This window comes from Desmodus rotundus, chromosome 8, assembly GCF_022682495.2.
Source record: "Desmodus rotundus isolate HL8 chromosome 8, HLdesRot8A.1, whole genome shotgun sequence".
Classification (NCBI taxonomy): Eukaryota; Metazoa; Chordata; class Mammalia; order Chiroptera; family Phyllostomidae; genus Desmodus; species Desmodus rotundus.
The window spans coordinates 26818247-26832235 of NC_071394.1; the positions used below are offsets into that span (position 1 = coordinate 26818247).

The window sequence follows — 13989 nt, forward strand, 5'->3', positions numbered from 1 at the left end:
CATCAGAAAATCCAATGAAGGGTTGTTTGGATAGGTGGATGGGTAGGTGCGTGATACAGCAGACGCAGTGAGATGTGAACAGTGTGCCATCCAGGTAGAGGGTGTACAAGTGACCACTGTAGAGTCCTCCCCAATTTTCTGCATTTTGAAAATTTTACTAGGTTGAGGGAAAAGAGTAGAGAATAAAGTTAGGTGGGGAAAAAAAGTGAAGAGGGAGTCTTAGGGTTCATAGGCAACTGAAGGAATATATGAGGGGAAGTTGAAACGTCTAGGGCACTGTTTTCAGATGTGGCTGAGGCGAAAGTATCACGGGGAGCCTTAAAAGTATGGATGTCCCAGCTCCCCTCCTAGAAGTCCTGATTTATGACCGATCTGAGAGGGGCCTGGGAATATGTTTTAAAATCTCACCAGGTGATTCCTGCTAACCATCCATGTTAGGAAGCATTGGTCTAAGAGGCCATTGTTGGGAATACTGTGGAAGATACTATGGACAAGAAGACTACAATTAATATTTTCATTTTTGGTAATCTCCCTTCACCTGTTTATCTTGCACTGCAAAAGTTTTACATTGGGCAATTAGTAGCAACTGATTTCAGCCCATTGTTTTTCCAGGTGTAACATAGTCAGATGTCAAATTGGGCCCTCCCCATTCACCTGTTTAAAGGAGCAGTGGTGGCACCTCTTTCAGTTAATGATAAATAGGACTTCTGGCCAATGCTGAAGAGACTAAAACAGATGTTGGATGAGATGGTCTCCCTGTGTTGGATCTTGAATCTGGACAGGGCTGACTTAGTGGGAATGTTGGGCTGTCTTCCTCCCTGATCCCACAGCTAACTTTGGCTTCTGGGTGGTTTTCCAGTCTAGGGACCCTCCCCACCTCTTCTCCATCTATCCCAATCCTCCAAATTCCTCCAGGTCCCCTTTCTACTAAGACTTCCTCAATTCCCACTGAGCAGAATTTTATTGCGTTGATAACCTCCACAATTCCCGTTCTGCAGCGTTCCTTTTTAAAAACTAGAAGTGACTATCCTTTTACATTCATATTTTCTGTTCCCATACTAGATGTAGAAAGTGTGGTGAACATTTCTCATTTGTTTTGGTTGCCCTGCAGCTGAACTTTCTTCCTGTGGCTGGGGAATTCCCCACCTCATGAATGAGTATCTACCTCCTGCTAAAAATCAAAACCTTCCAAACACTGTTTTCCAGCTTCCCTTGCAGCTAGGACATGGGCAAGGGGTCCAGGACTGAGTTAGAATGGGAGGCCCTGGAATCCTAGGCCTTGCAATAGATACCTCCCAGCATGTTCTTATGGGGTTTCCCAATGGTGCTTCCTACTCTCTAGCCACTCGCAGTTTCTGCTCATTTTTTGATCCTGGTTCTCAGCTGAGCCTCCCAATGATACTTTTCTTCTTGAACCAGCCAGAATTTGTTCTGTCGTTTGCAATTATATATTGTGACTGAAACAAAATTTGCCCTATATAAGCATTTAAGGTACAAAAATGTTAAAGTTTTAGAATTCAAGTTAAGAATTTCCTTCAAGAATTTTCCTAGCCATTGAGGCAAGCATGCTTACTTTTGAGATCCATGTGAGGCTCTCTCTTTCAGAGGGCTTGTCTTAGCTTTCCATCCAAATTGCAAATCCTTTGAGGTAGGAGTTGTTCTGACTACCTCTTGTATCCTAGCAGAGGCTAGCCTGTAGTATTGCTGACTAAGATACCAATACAGGTAATTTGCTTTCCATAAGCATGGACAATCCTCAGGAGACAATAATCATTCCCATGTGAGTGTTATGTGCCTTTTCTAACTGCAAGAGTCCATTCATATTGGTTATCTCTTAGCTCATTTTCTGGGAACTTTCTTAAGCTTCTCTGATTTCCTTTTGGTCTTTGGCTTAAGAACAAAATGGTTTTACTTATAAGAGTTTTAAGATTTCTCTCAGCTGTGTTCAGAGCTCTCCACCATGAGTGGTGGGCTCCCTCCCAGCATACCTCAGGGCTCTGCCTTCTCCCTTTAAGCTGAGAGACATAGGAATCACACCAAGGACTAGTGACCTGGCCTTATGCCAGAGAACAAAAACCAAAACTGCACACAGAAATTCTGTCTAGCTCAGCCATTGGCGAGGCACTCGAGGTCAATAGAAAATGCACCTTGTAATGCCATCTGCCTTTCCTAAATCACACCGAGGATTTCTGACCAGCCTATACTCTGTGGATTATGAACATAAACAAAACAGCTTCTTCCTCCAGAAACATCTGGAGGAGCAGGGAGGCCGTTGTTAACTCAAGCTGCTGTCTCCTCTGCCATCCCCTCTTGCACATGTGGCCGGGACCTGTGATCTCATCCATCTACCTACTGTCTTACTGTCTGGGATAGGGTGAGTACTTACTCTGTGCCAGGAGGTGACTCCCAAAGAAAGAGAGAAAATAAAGTCCTGCTTTCCACGTTACTAGTTCAGTCCCACGAATATTTATAGAATGCCCACCTGGTCAAAATGTTATAGAATGGTGTGCCAGAACCATGGTGAATCGTGCCTGGAGCTATTAGGTCTCTGCTGCTAAGACAGAAGACCCCACGACCCCAAGGGCTGCAAGGCCCTCAGGGGCAGGACTGAGGACAGCATCTTGTGCCGAATAGCTGGCCACCGTAAAGCCATTGAGTGAAGCCATTGAGCCTTAGCAAGATGCAGATTCCTGGACCCACCTTCAGAGGTCCTGGTTTATTAGGTCTTGGGGGAGAAGACCAGGAACGTGAATTTCAACTGCAGCTACAGGTGGTTCTGAGGCAAGTGGTCTGAGGATCACAGCTGGAGATGCCTTCACCTCTGGAGGCATCAGGAATAAAAATCTCACCCAAAACTCCTAAGGCCACATCGTATCCACAAAACAAAGGAAATGATCCCTCTTCTTTTGAGGACAGCCCCTAAAGAGTGGGTTCACCTGGTACAGTTTTCCCCTCTTCCCTGACGTTTTGAAACCAGAAAAGATGGTGTTTGTGCTGCCTGTCACTACCAGAACCAATAAGCAGAGACAGGGATTGAATATTTGTGGGCACTTTATTCGGATGGCCGGCGATCTGAGAAGACGGTAGGTTATGTAACCTAACAGACTATTCTAAATTCCATTTTGAACCAAATTTTTTTTAGAAGGAGAAGAAAAATGTAGGCAAGGGGTTTGGAATTCAGGGAAAAACTTAATCAGATAAAAGCTGCAGCGTTCTTTCATCTGTGTCCTTGGCGGAGGCTTTTATCTGTGTCCTGGGCGGTGGGCATCTCACCCTGGAGCACAATGCTCAGATTCCATCTCGAATTCCTTGCAGTCCTCCTGAGGCACAAAGGTGGAACTGCTTGTGATCTCCTGGAGTCAAGGTGGGTCATACCTTCAGTTCCCAGAACAACAGATTTTTACATGCGTTGATTACTAAGCTTATTAGCTATTACTTAAACTAAAATTTTCCAAGTTTTGAGTCACCTATCAAGCATGCAATAGAGTATACAGATACTAAATTATAACCTTGCATACCTGAAATGTATATAATGTTATTAACCAATGTTACCTCAATCAAAATAAGTAAATTTAAAACAATGAAAACCTCCATCAGCTTAGGAGGGATGCAGTACCAGTGGCTCAAGGCACCAGGGCTCCTCCACGAATTGGTTCCCCAAAGGCACCCTGGTGAGTGCAGAGATCCTCAGTGGGTCAGGAGCAGCTGATCTATGTGAGACCCCAAGGGACAGTGTGTGAAAGCCCATAACGGCTGCAGACTTTGTGAGAAAGGCCTGAGATGTGGGGGCTTGGAATCCCAGGGTCACGCCCTTAAGGTTGAACTCATGCCCTTGATTATCTCCTCCAAGACTGTGTGACCCAGAGAAGAAAATGGTACATTTAAGTAGGTGTTAAATCACATGTTAATGGTATTCCAAGGACACATATGGGTACACATCTGTAAAGACAAACTCAGTGGAAAGACATGTTCAAACTGGAGGGAAAAAAACAAGGTACTTTTCTCCAAGATATTTATTTAATAAATATTTACCTAGGCATTATAAAGGCTGCATCCTGCCTTGTTGAGCTAATAAAATAAGGTGATTTTCCAAAGTAGAGGTATGTTTGTCAAGAAGAGGAAGGAGCAATTCAATCAGGAAAACAACAGCCAGGAAGAGAAAGAAAGGGAATATTTTAAAGTTCAAGAATCTAATCATGTGCACACAATGAGTTCAACTATATCCCAGAATTATTCCAAATTTTACTTTCAAATTTATTGACATTCTAAACTGTTAGCATGACACAAATAAGATCTTTGTGTACACTCAACAGGACCTGAGTTCTAACCAGTCCCAAAGGCCACAGAATTCCTTCTCTGCCCAGAGAAGGTGTGAACCAGAGCTTCTGCACGCAATCCCAGCGTGGTGGGTCTGAGCAGATACCCTGGGTGGACAGCGGGAAGGACAGAGAGGCAGAGACACGAGGTGAGGGAGGCTGGCCTGCTAGAGCTTTGTCCTTGGGAGTTCTCTTACTCTTTTTGAAAGAGCTGCAAATCTCCAGAACGACTTAAGCATTCACATGAAAACACAAAACATCCAAATTCAAATTAAGGTGTTAATAAAAGGGGGAACTGGAGAGGGAAGGTAGGAAGTACATGGGAAGTCTGTACTTTCTGTTAATGGTCTTCAGTCCTCTGTCCTCTAATTTCAGCTCCCCAGGTAAATCTGATTGTATGAGTGGCTAATACGGAGCCGGCAGTGCAGTTTCATAGATCATCCAGACTATTTCCTTTGTGCTAACGAGGGAATTACCATGTCTGTACTGACTGGCAGGGAGGCAGTGGGAAGCCAGCCAGCCCCCAGAATTCTGGCCTGCTGGGCATGCTGCGGTGGAGCGGCCCATTCAGCCACCCACACTCATACCCATACCCACTGAGGGTTCGTTTTTCAGCCCCCTGGTCCTTGACTCCCCCGCCCACCCCGCCCTGGGAGACCAATGAGAAGAAGCAGGGCTGAGAAGAGAAACCAGATAGTGCAGGGGAAACCCACAGACTCTGGGGCAGCACATATGGGCGGGAGTCCCTGGTCTCCTCTTACTCATCTGTGAAATGGGGTAATAATAGTGCTCACTTTATGGGCCTCGTGGAGGGAGCAATGAGATGTTAGTTAAAGGACCATAAGCATCATGCCTCGCATGTTGAAAAAGTTTAATAAATGATTATTTATAAAAATAAAATTTATTTTATTATTATTGATAATTATAAGTAAAAGTGTAATTATTATAGTAATTATTGTTATTATAATTCCTTCACCAGGGGGTTTTGACAAATTAAACATCAAAGGAGAGAGTGTATTAACCTGCTAGAGACAGGAGCATAGTTTACAGACAAGAAATGGTGGCTTTATATTTACAATGTTGTGTTATATTGTTAGTATCAATATACACAGACATATTGACAGATGCTCAGACAAACCCACGGGCGAATTCCTGCTGGGTCCTGTTCATGAAGACTGCGGTGTTGAAAAAGCACAGTCCTGTGATGAAACAGTTACCAGAATACCCATCGGGGCTAGCTGGCGGTGGTGGGTAGGTCACACGCGGGAGCCAGCGCTCTGAGGTCCGGTCCTCTCCCTCCCTGGCCTGCTTCCATGCTCGACCCAGTGGAAGCATCTTTTATGAAGACAGGAGAGGACTTCATAAATGTGCAGCCCCATACACACACAGATGGACTGCCAAGAGCGCTGGCTGCTCTGAGTCCTCACAACACGGGGCCCAGCAGGCAGTCAAAGCCCAGGCAGGGGGTCTCAGGCCTGCAGGGTGAGCGGTGGGCTGTCCTGGTGTGAACAGATGTGGACTCCAGCAGGCCTCCCTGGGGCAGAGATGACCCGGGTCTCTGGGCAGCTGGGCCTGGTGTCCTTGACTTTCCTGTTAATGGCTGTGGATGGCTGTCTCCTTGCTCCAGATACCCTGGGGAATCTTTTTAAAAAGCTGGTCTAAGGAGTACGGTGAGGGGAAGCACCCCTTGCCCCTGACACGGAGCCGTTCAGTGGTATGTGCCCAATAAACATCTCTAGATTGTTCCTTCCAGACAACACAGGGGCCCAGCGAGGGACATGCTAGCCACACGCCAGCTCAGGTTGTACTATAAATATATACTCAGGGACCGTGCCACCAGGAATTCGGCTCTTGCCAAAGCTGCTGTGATGGAGATTTGCAGAGTGTTGTTCATGGGGTACACAGCTCCTACCCTTTGGGTAGCAGGGGGGGCACTATGATTTGCTTTGGGCAGGTAGACAAAGGTCCTATCCCGTCCCCAGAACTTTTGTGACTTGCTAATGAGCAGAGGCAAGAGGGCCTGAGTGAACCTGGCAAAAACCAAGGCTGGGTCTGTCTACAGCCACCACTTCTCTGAATGTCCCTCCACTGCAGGCTGTGCGAGGAACTGCATGACGTGAGCTAATCAGAAACATAGTAAGAATGGTGGCTAATGTTTCGGGTGTTTACAACGTGCTGGGAGCCATAACAACCTCTGCAGTAGAAATTAGCAGAGCTAATACTTAGCAGGCTTGCCTGTAGCAGATACTGGCTGGCATTCATTTCATAGGTTAGTGCCAAAGCTGGTTATTAAATGCTTGGTATCAGCCCTGGGTACTCGCATTGCCCCTCATTTCACAGATTGGGAAATTGAGGTCAAGAGACAGTAGCAGAGCTTCCTGGGGTCAGACAGCTTGTGTGTGCAGAGCCTGGAGGTGAAGCTGGGCTGTCTGACTCCAGACCTTGGCTCCTAGCCTGTGCGTCCACTGGGTCCCAGACTTACTCTTGGAGGAGTGACCAGTGAGCAGGACTGTGGCACAGATGGCATGAGGAGGGAGCTGAGCACCATGTCCCAGAGTAAATACCTGGGGGAGTGTGCTGTCTTCCTTGTAGAGCCTTGCTTCCTGCATCCCTGCTCTTCTGGTGGTGGCGTGAGGTCACTGGGGTATGACTCACTGTCCTCTAGATAGGAATTCCACAGGGGTGAGGGATGCCAGGCTTCAGAAGCACCAACTCATTCCTCAAGAAGAAAAGACCACTAGTTCAAGGAGGGAAAAGGACACTGTTAGGAAGGAGAGAACCAAGAGAAATGAGGCAAGAGACATGCCATTCCCAGGCTTATCCTTTCAGAAAAAAGTCAAGTCTTCCAGGGGCATGGAGCTGGGCTTCATCTGACACACTCCTCCATGTATTTATTATGAGCGGCGTGCTTTGCTAAGTGTTTTGCATGCATATCTCATTGAACTCTGCAACCCAGTGTGGGTGGGTTACTACTGTTGTGCCCATTGTAGAGACCAGGGAAGTGAGGCAGAAAGCAGTTAAAGGACACCCTGGATCTGACCGCTGTCCAAGTCCATGATGCATGTGATTGTAATTCTAAACTGCTCCTCTTTTAGGAATTTCAGAAACAAAAAAGGCATGCTTTGGTCTGTGTCTTTCATGTAAATTTACTTTATATGGGTATATTTCCTCAGCACCTGCTATGAAATAGGAACATTCAACAGATTTATTGTCTTATTACAGGCCAAGCCAGGTGCTGGGCCCTCACCAGTGAAGACCACAGGTCTTGCGGTATTGGGTGGGCAGGAGAAAAGAGGAGGGGGAGGAGGCAGTGAAAAAACTGCTACAGTTTGTTGAGAATTTACTGTGAGCCGCACACTGTGCTTGGTGCTAAGTGATGACCTCATTTAACCCTCTAGATAGATAGATATTCTTATCTCCATTTTACAAATTAAGTCTCAGGAAAGTTAGGTAATTTGCCCCAAGTCTCATAGGCAGGATACTGAGGAGCTGGGTTTTGAACTCAGATGTCTGACTCCAAAGCCTGTGCTTTTCTTTGCTGCCTTAATGCCCTGCCTTTTCCCTGTGCTTCTATCCCCAAACCAGCAGGGAGCCACTATCAGCCCCAATTAACTGATGGGGAAACTGAGGCTCAGAAGGGAAAGCAGCTTGCTCCTGGCCTCTCTGGCACAGTGGGGAGTCTGATCCAAGGTATTCTGGTCCCCAGTCCAGGGGCGCTTGTGACTCCCAAGTGCCTGTTGGCGACACAACCCTGGGCTAACCAGGAGGCGGGGGTTCCCCTGGCCTGCTGGCTGGGTCTGGTTCTCAGCACTGGTGTAGCCTATGTTGTATGGCTGGAGACTGGTTTTTAAATGTGTTTAGGGTTGGCATCCAAACATCTCTCGAAGCAATCTAGGAAGCCAGGTGTGTGGTGACCCATGACCTGAGGAGTGCAGGCAGGGGCAGGTGTCCAGGGAAGCCGTCTCTCCCCCCACAAAGAAAGTGACTTCGGAGACCTTTGTGCTCCTCTCCTATACTTCACCTGCCAGCGTTGTACCCTGTGATTTTCATCACTTCTATCTGAGAAAAAGATGCTGCTGATTCATAGCAAAAGGAAATGGCTTAGGTTCTGAAACTTCCTGTTTGTCTGGTATCTGCAAAAAGATATGTGTTATGCAAATATCCTGAAAACCGTAGGCGTGCATCCACACACGTGTTCACACACATACAGACCCTCTGCTTGGCCCTGGGCACTGGGTCTCCTCTGTATGCAGTAAACTGAAAAGTGATTCCACTGACATGGTAGCCAGGGTCCTGGGGGGACCTGCTGTAAGAATTTATGATCATTAAAATAGCAGCTCTTGCATTTGGTTCGAAGAGCTTAGCAGATGTCCTTCCCAGGTAAGTCCTCGCTCTGGCTCCTGGCCAGGGCTGCTTTGGTTTCCACTTGGCAGAGCTGGGAGTGAGGGATCCCTTATGAGGGAAGCAGATGTGTGAAGGGGTCTCCTCCCAGCCTCAGGCTCCACCCAGCCTGGGGACTCTATTTCCTCCGTCCCCGTTTCCCCTCACTGCCTTGCAGAACGTGCTGCCTCCCACTCCCAAGCCCACGGCCAGTCGAGATCATGACAGACATTGAGCTTTTACTGTTGGCTCATTGTGACCTTTTCACAAGTCTTTCTTTCTTTCTTTCAAAATAAGCTCAGGTTTGCGCCGAGGACTGCAGCTTGCTGAGCTGCTCTCCACTGCCAGAGAGCAATGACCTCTGGTCCAGCAGCTGGCTGCCCCCACGCAGTGAAGCTTTCTAACTGCTCAATATCAGCTTCGATTTTAATAGGTGAAAGTGAAAATGACATGTGACTTCCAGAAAATTCTCATATTCAAAAGACTTGTTCTCTGTAATAGGTTAAATAGCACTCTTCAAATGGCTAAATATATTTCTCATGCTCAGAGTCGCCTGAATTAGGGGAAATGGACATATAAATTGCTGCAAGAAGGATTCTGGTTAACTATAAATTAAAAAAAAAATTTTTTTTTCATTCTGTGGTGTATTTCAGTCCCCACCCAAAACCCCTTGTCCAGGCAGTGGGAGGGTGGCCTTTTGTCCCCGACTCCCCCAGCCTTCACCACATTTAGAAAGTGGAGGTTCCAGTGGGAGACCCCATCACCTGACTCTGAGCTGGATTCTCCAATGTTAGGTCAGCGCTTGCCCCATTACAAAAGGGGGTGGCCCAGTGGCAGGACTGTGGGCTGGGATGGGACAAACAATGTGGACACCATGGGTCTGCTACTTACCAGCTGTGTGACCTTGAACAAGGGACTTAACCTTGCCAAGCCCCAGTTTCCTCACCTGTGGAATGGGGCGGTCATGGGGATGACAGAAGACACGTGCATAGAAAACAGGTGGCTTGGCCCCGGAGCTCAGGACGGGAAGCACAGGGGAGTGCTTGACTACCGCGTGCCATAGGGGCCTCACCACTCTTTGACAGAGCCTTGGGCACTGCAACAGGTCACATGCCGCCTCAGATATCTTCAAACAATGTTTCTAGAACCTGTCTTCAAGGCAGAGGGTTGCCTCAAAGATTGCTCTTGCTGCAGGGATGCCTGTGACGAAAAGGGTTGGATGAACAGTGAAAATTTTTTGTGAGAAATGTTCTCTCTACCATTTGAGGGGGACCCAGCCGCTACACTAATCTGTGAACTTGACCCACTGTATCTTTGCTGAGGAAATGAGAGATGAGCTTTGTGCTTCTCCAGTCCTACAGATATGAGACAAGTCCATATAATAATGGGAACAAGGACCCTAATGCATAACCCACTGGAGGCAACTCAAGACGGAGGTTCAGCCCAGTTAATCCACTTACTGTGCACCTACTGAGTGCCTGGTGTGAGGTCAAGTATTTCCGAGACTTGTCACCACTGACCTCTGCCACACCCAAAACCGAGCTGATTTGCAAACAGGGTTCCAGTTAATCCGCCCAGGAGCCTCTCCCATAGACATGAGTATTCCCATTTATGAATGGGGCCCGGGGAAGTTAAGTTCCTTGTCCAAGGTCACACAGTGGCAGGTGGGACTGCAGTGTACATTTTGTCTGCTCCAAAGTCTGCTTGCCCACCACCCCAATGCTGAAATAAAGATCTGGATGCCAAAGAGTGCAGAGGAGAATCACAGACAAAGAAGGAAAGGGAGCCCGGGGTGCCTTCCTGGAGGAGCTGGCGTGGGCAGGACAAGTAGGGTTGGGATCGGAGCTTATCTAGGGAACAGACAGCAGGGGCAGAAAAGAACGTAGGGGAAGCAAGAACATGCAAACCTTGGGAGGACTGGACTCCGCTGTGCAGCACGTGGGGCCCACAGAGGCCTCTCTTGGTCTCCCTGCTTCTGGGGCAGAACCTTTGGAGTGTCTCTCACGTGCCAGGGTCAAGGCTGTGGGAGGCTTTGACACTCGGCCAGTTCTCCCTGCTCCTTCCAGCTGGTTGGTGGAAGGAGGCTGATGGGCTAAGCTGGCAGTGTGTTTGTTGTGCTCATTAATTAAATGTTTGCACCTCGCCCCTGGGGACATTCACAACAGTCTTTGTGGTCAGTGGAGCCAAACAGGTTGGGTGGAGCAGGAGATGCTACAGAGAGAGGAAGGCACAGTGCAGTCTGCCGCTTCTGCTCCCCTTCTGTCCCCAAAGACTAGGTTGAGGCTCTGGACCTCAGAAGGGTGAGAGTCAGACAGGCTCAGGCAAAGTGTGGCCCAAAGATGGGGTGGGCACATCCCCCTCCTCTGAATGGGATCCAGCATCGCCTGCCTCCACAAGGACTGGCTGCCTCTCAGGTCTCAGGGCCCTGTGCCACAGGGCCACCGGTCCTCCCTGCTTGGGTGTTGTCCTGATGGCAGCACTGGGACTGAGGCCCAAGCTTGAGGGCTTGAGGGCTATGAATGTCAACAGTGGGGGCAGAGCAGGAGAGGAAAACCCATCCCAAGGGGAACCCTTGACTCTCCCCATTCCTGTTCTTCCCTCCATCTGCCTGACCATAAGCTACTGAATTCCGGGGGTCAGGTTCCACTCCTTCCCACAGCCATCCCACTCGGCACAAGTGAAAGTCTTGTCAAGTCCACTTCCCAAATGTCGCTGGAGCTGCCCACTTTCCTCCAGCGCCACGTCCAGCTGTCCTATCCACGCACTGTTTTCTCTGTCTCAGCGACTACCACAGCCTTCCACTTTGTTCCCCTCCCCTACCTCAACACTTGACTTTTTCCAAGCCACTCTGCCCAAAATAGCAGCCAGAGGAGCAGTGATAAAAAAACAAATCAAATCACCTTCGCACTGGCGTCATCAGCTTCCCAAAGCAAACAGACGAGCTCCTCGTCGAGGCTCCAGGAGCCGCCCTGACTGCCTGCGCTTGCTCATTTCTCTCACTCGCTCATGCACTCATTCAGCACGCTCACTGAAGCCCCATCACGTAGCGTTTTCAGGCACTGGAGACACAGCAGTGACGAACCAGACAAAACCCCCTGATCTCGTGGAACAGAGTGTTAGTGGAGGGGAGGAAAGACAGTCAATAAGCCAATACATGAGATGTTAGGTGGCAAAACTGTGGAGAAAATAGAGCAAGGACAGGAACTAGGGAGTGGGGTGGGGGCGGGTGTCAGGGAAGGCGTCACTGAGAAGGTGACGTTGGAACAAAGTCTGAAGCCAGTGAGGAGTGAGTCATGGGGATGCAAAGGGGCAAACTTGTTCCTGCAGAATGCACACTGTTTGTGCCTGAAACGCAAACACATCTGACGCTCAGGGCATTTTTGAGAAACACCCCAACTCCTGCTGGTCACTATCAGATTTTTGTTTAATCATAGCATTTCCACGATTATAATGATATATTTATTAGATAACTGCGTGTCTTTCCCCCATAAGCTCTCTGCTCCATATATTCAGTGGCGTGGCCCTCTCATTGACACCGGAATCATTTGTCTAGCGCAAGGCCTGGTGTCTTGTGAAATGAGGCAATGGCCCTGGCGACTGGCAGGCTATAAGTGGAGTTCACGTGGGGGGTCCCTTTGAGGACTTCTGGAAAATGAGTGGGCGACACTCATGGAGGGAGCGAAGTCCTACCTGAGATGGTGGTTTCCTGTGTGGCGGGAGTGGGGTGGGGCCCTGTGAATGGGGCACCAGTGTAACCGCACTGCACACACAGGCTGGTGGCCTTTGGGGTGCCCGGCTCTTGTGCTGGCGTACGGAGTAAAAGGGGAGTCATGCTCCCTTCTTTTAGCTCTAATACCTTGTTTTAGGCAGTTTCTTCCCGCTGTTTATCCTCCCTAATGAGGGGATCGACCCTCTAACAGACATCCCTGTTGTTCCGGCACCTCCCCCACCCGTGGCCATGGGCAGTTCGGACTTGTGTATTTAGACCATTCCGAGCCAGTGGTTTGGAAAACATGAAGAGGCAAATTCTACCTTACAAGAATAACCTTGGAGACAGGCTCATTCTTTCTTACTCTAAAGGTTCTGGCCAAGTCTGGTTGTGGGAATGTTGGGAATGTTAAATATTGATAAGGAGGAGAAGATAACATCTGGACACACTTCAAAGCCTGGAATTTCCCCATTCCTGAGCCCAGGCTTGTCCCTCTGAGAGAGACTGCAGTAGCCTATTCCGTACCCAGTTTCTCCTTCTGCTTCGCTGAGGCACCTGAGTTTGGGAAGGGCGGTGATGTGCCCATAAAAGACTGGATCCCCCAGCTGTCTTGGAACTAGGGACAGCCAGTGAGGTGTAAAAGCAAGGATTGGGGTTCCTAAAATCTTAAGGGAGCTGGGAGAGGCACTCCCCACTCTGCTTTCTCCTGTTCTGCCCCTGGACACATACTGGACCACGAGGCAACCTTAAAAATATGAATCCATAAATGAAAACATTGACTCTAAATCTTTAATGTTGAGAAGAGCAAACGTAGCCCCTGACATCTGTCACCTGGCCCGACACTTTCAATAAGGTCTCAGTCTTGCTAGAAGCTAGCCGGCCTTGATGTCCCCTTGTTGGACATGAACAGTCTCGAAGAACACTAACATCAGACAAGGCCACTCTGCAACTGCAGTGAAGTCAGACAGAACAGCCACTTCACAACTTTGTCAAAGCAAAGACGAAAACAACCAAAATACTAAACATCTCCCTCTCCTGGCTGATATGAGTGGCAGCTGCTTCTTCACCAATCGCAGCGTTAGCCTCCACCTGGTCTGCCCTCCTTTATAGATGCCATTTACTAAGATATCTAGTCGTGGAATTGTCCCGCTTCCTGACAGAACCCAGTGCAGAGCAAACCCCTTTTTTGGGCTCTTCCCAAATTCACCTAACCGAAGCCCAGGTCCCACAAGTCCTTTCAAACACCTTTCTACTGCGATGGCCCACAGTTCCGCAAGGTGTTCAGTCGCCTTTCATACAATGAATAATAAGGCAACTTGTTCAACTACAGGTATTCAAATCAATCACTTGAGGATTTGTTATGATGTGAACTGGGGTGTAGTACATCTGGAGCAGGCCCCATTCTGTGTTTCTAACAAGTTTCCAGAAACACTGACGCTGCTGGGCATCGGGCTCCGCAGCCAAGGATGGTGGATTCAAATGCCAGAGGAGCTGAGTTTGACCCCTGGGCTCCCATAGGAACCCTGCCTGCTTTCCAGAGAAAATATGCATGTATTTTATTTCATCCGCTGCTCTTCGGGCTCT

General features: G+C 48.5%; 1 long non-coding RNA gene across 2 annotated transcripts; it reads right to left on the bottom strand.

Annotated features, from left to right (window-relative positions):
- Nucleotides 1-5068: 5068 nt before the first annotated feature.
- Nucleotides 5069-10836, bottom strand: LOC123480908 (uncharacterized). 2 transcript variants are annotated; one of them, XR_008427576.1, is made up of 4 exons: nt 10604-10836; nt 9643-9896; nt 6881-7053; nt 5069-5957 (listed from the first exon to the last, which is right to left on the bottom strand). It is a non-coding gene; the product is annotated as an uncharacterized lncRNA (long non-coding RNA). The 2 variants fall into 2 exon arrangements; XR_006657056.2 differs by having other exon boundaries at nt 5069-7053; nt 10604-10835.
- Between the last annotated feature and the right edge of the window lie 3153 nt (nt 10837-13989).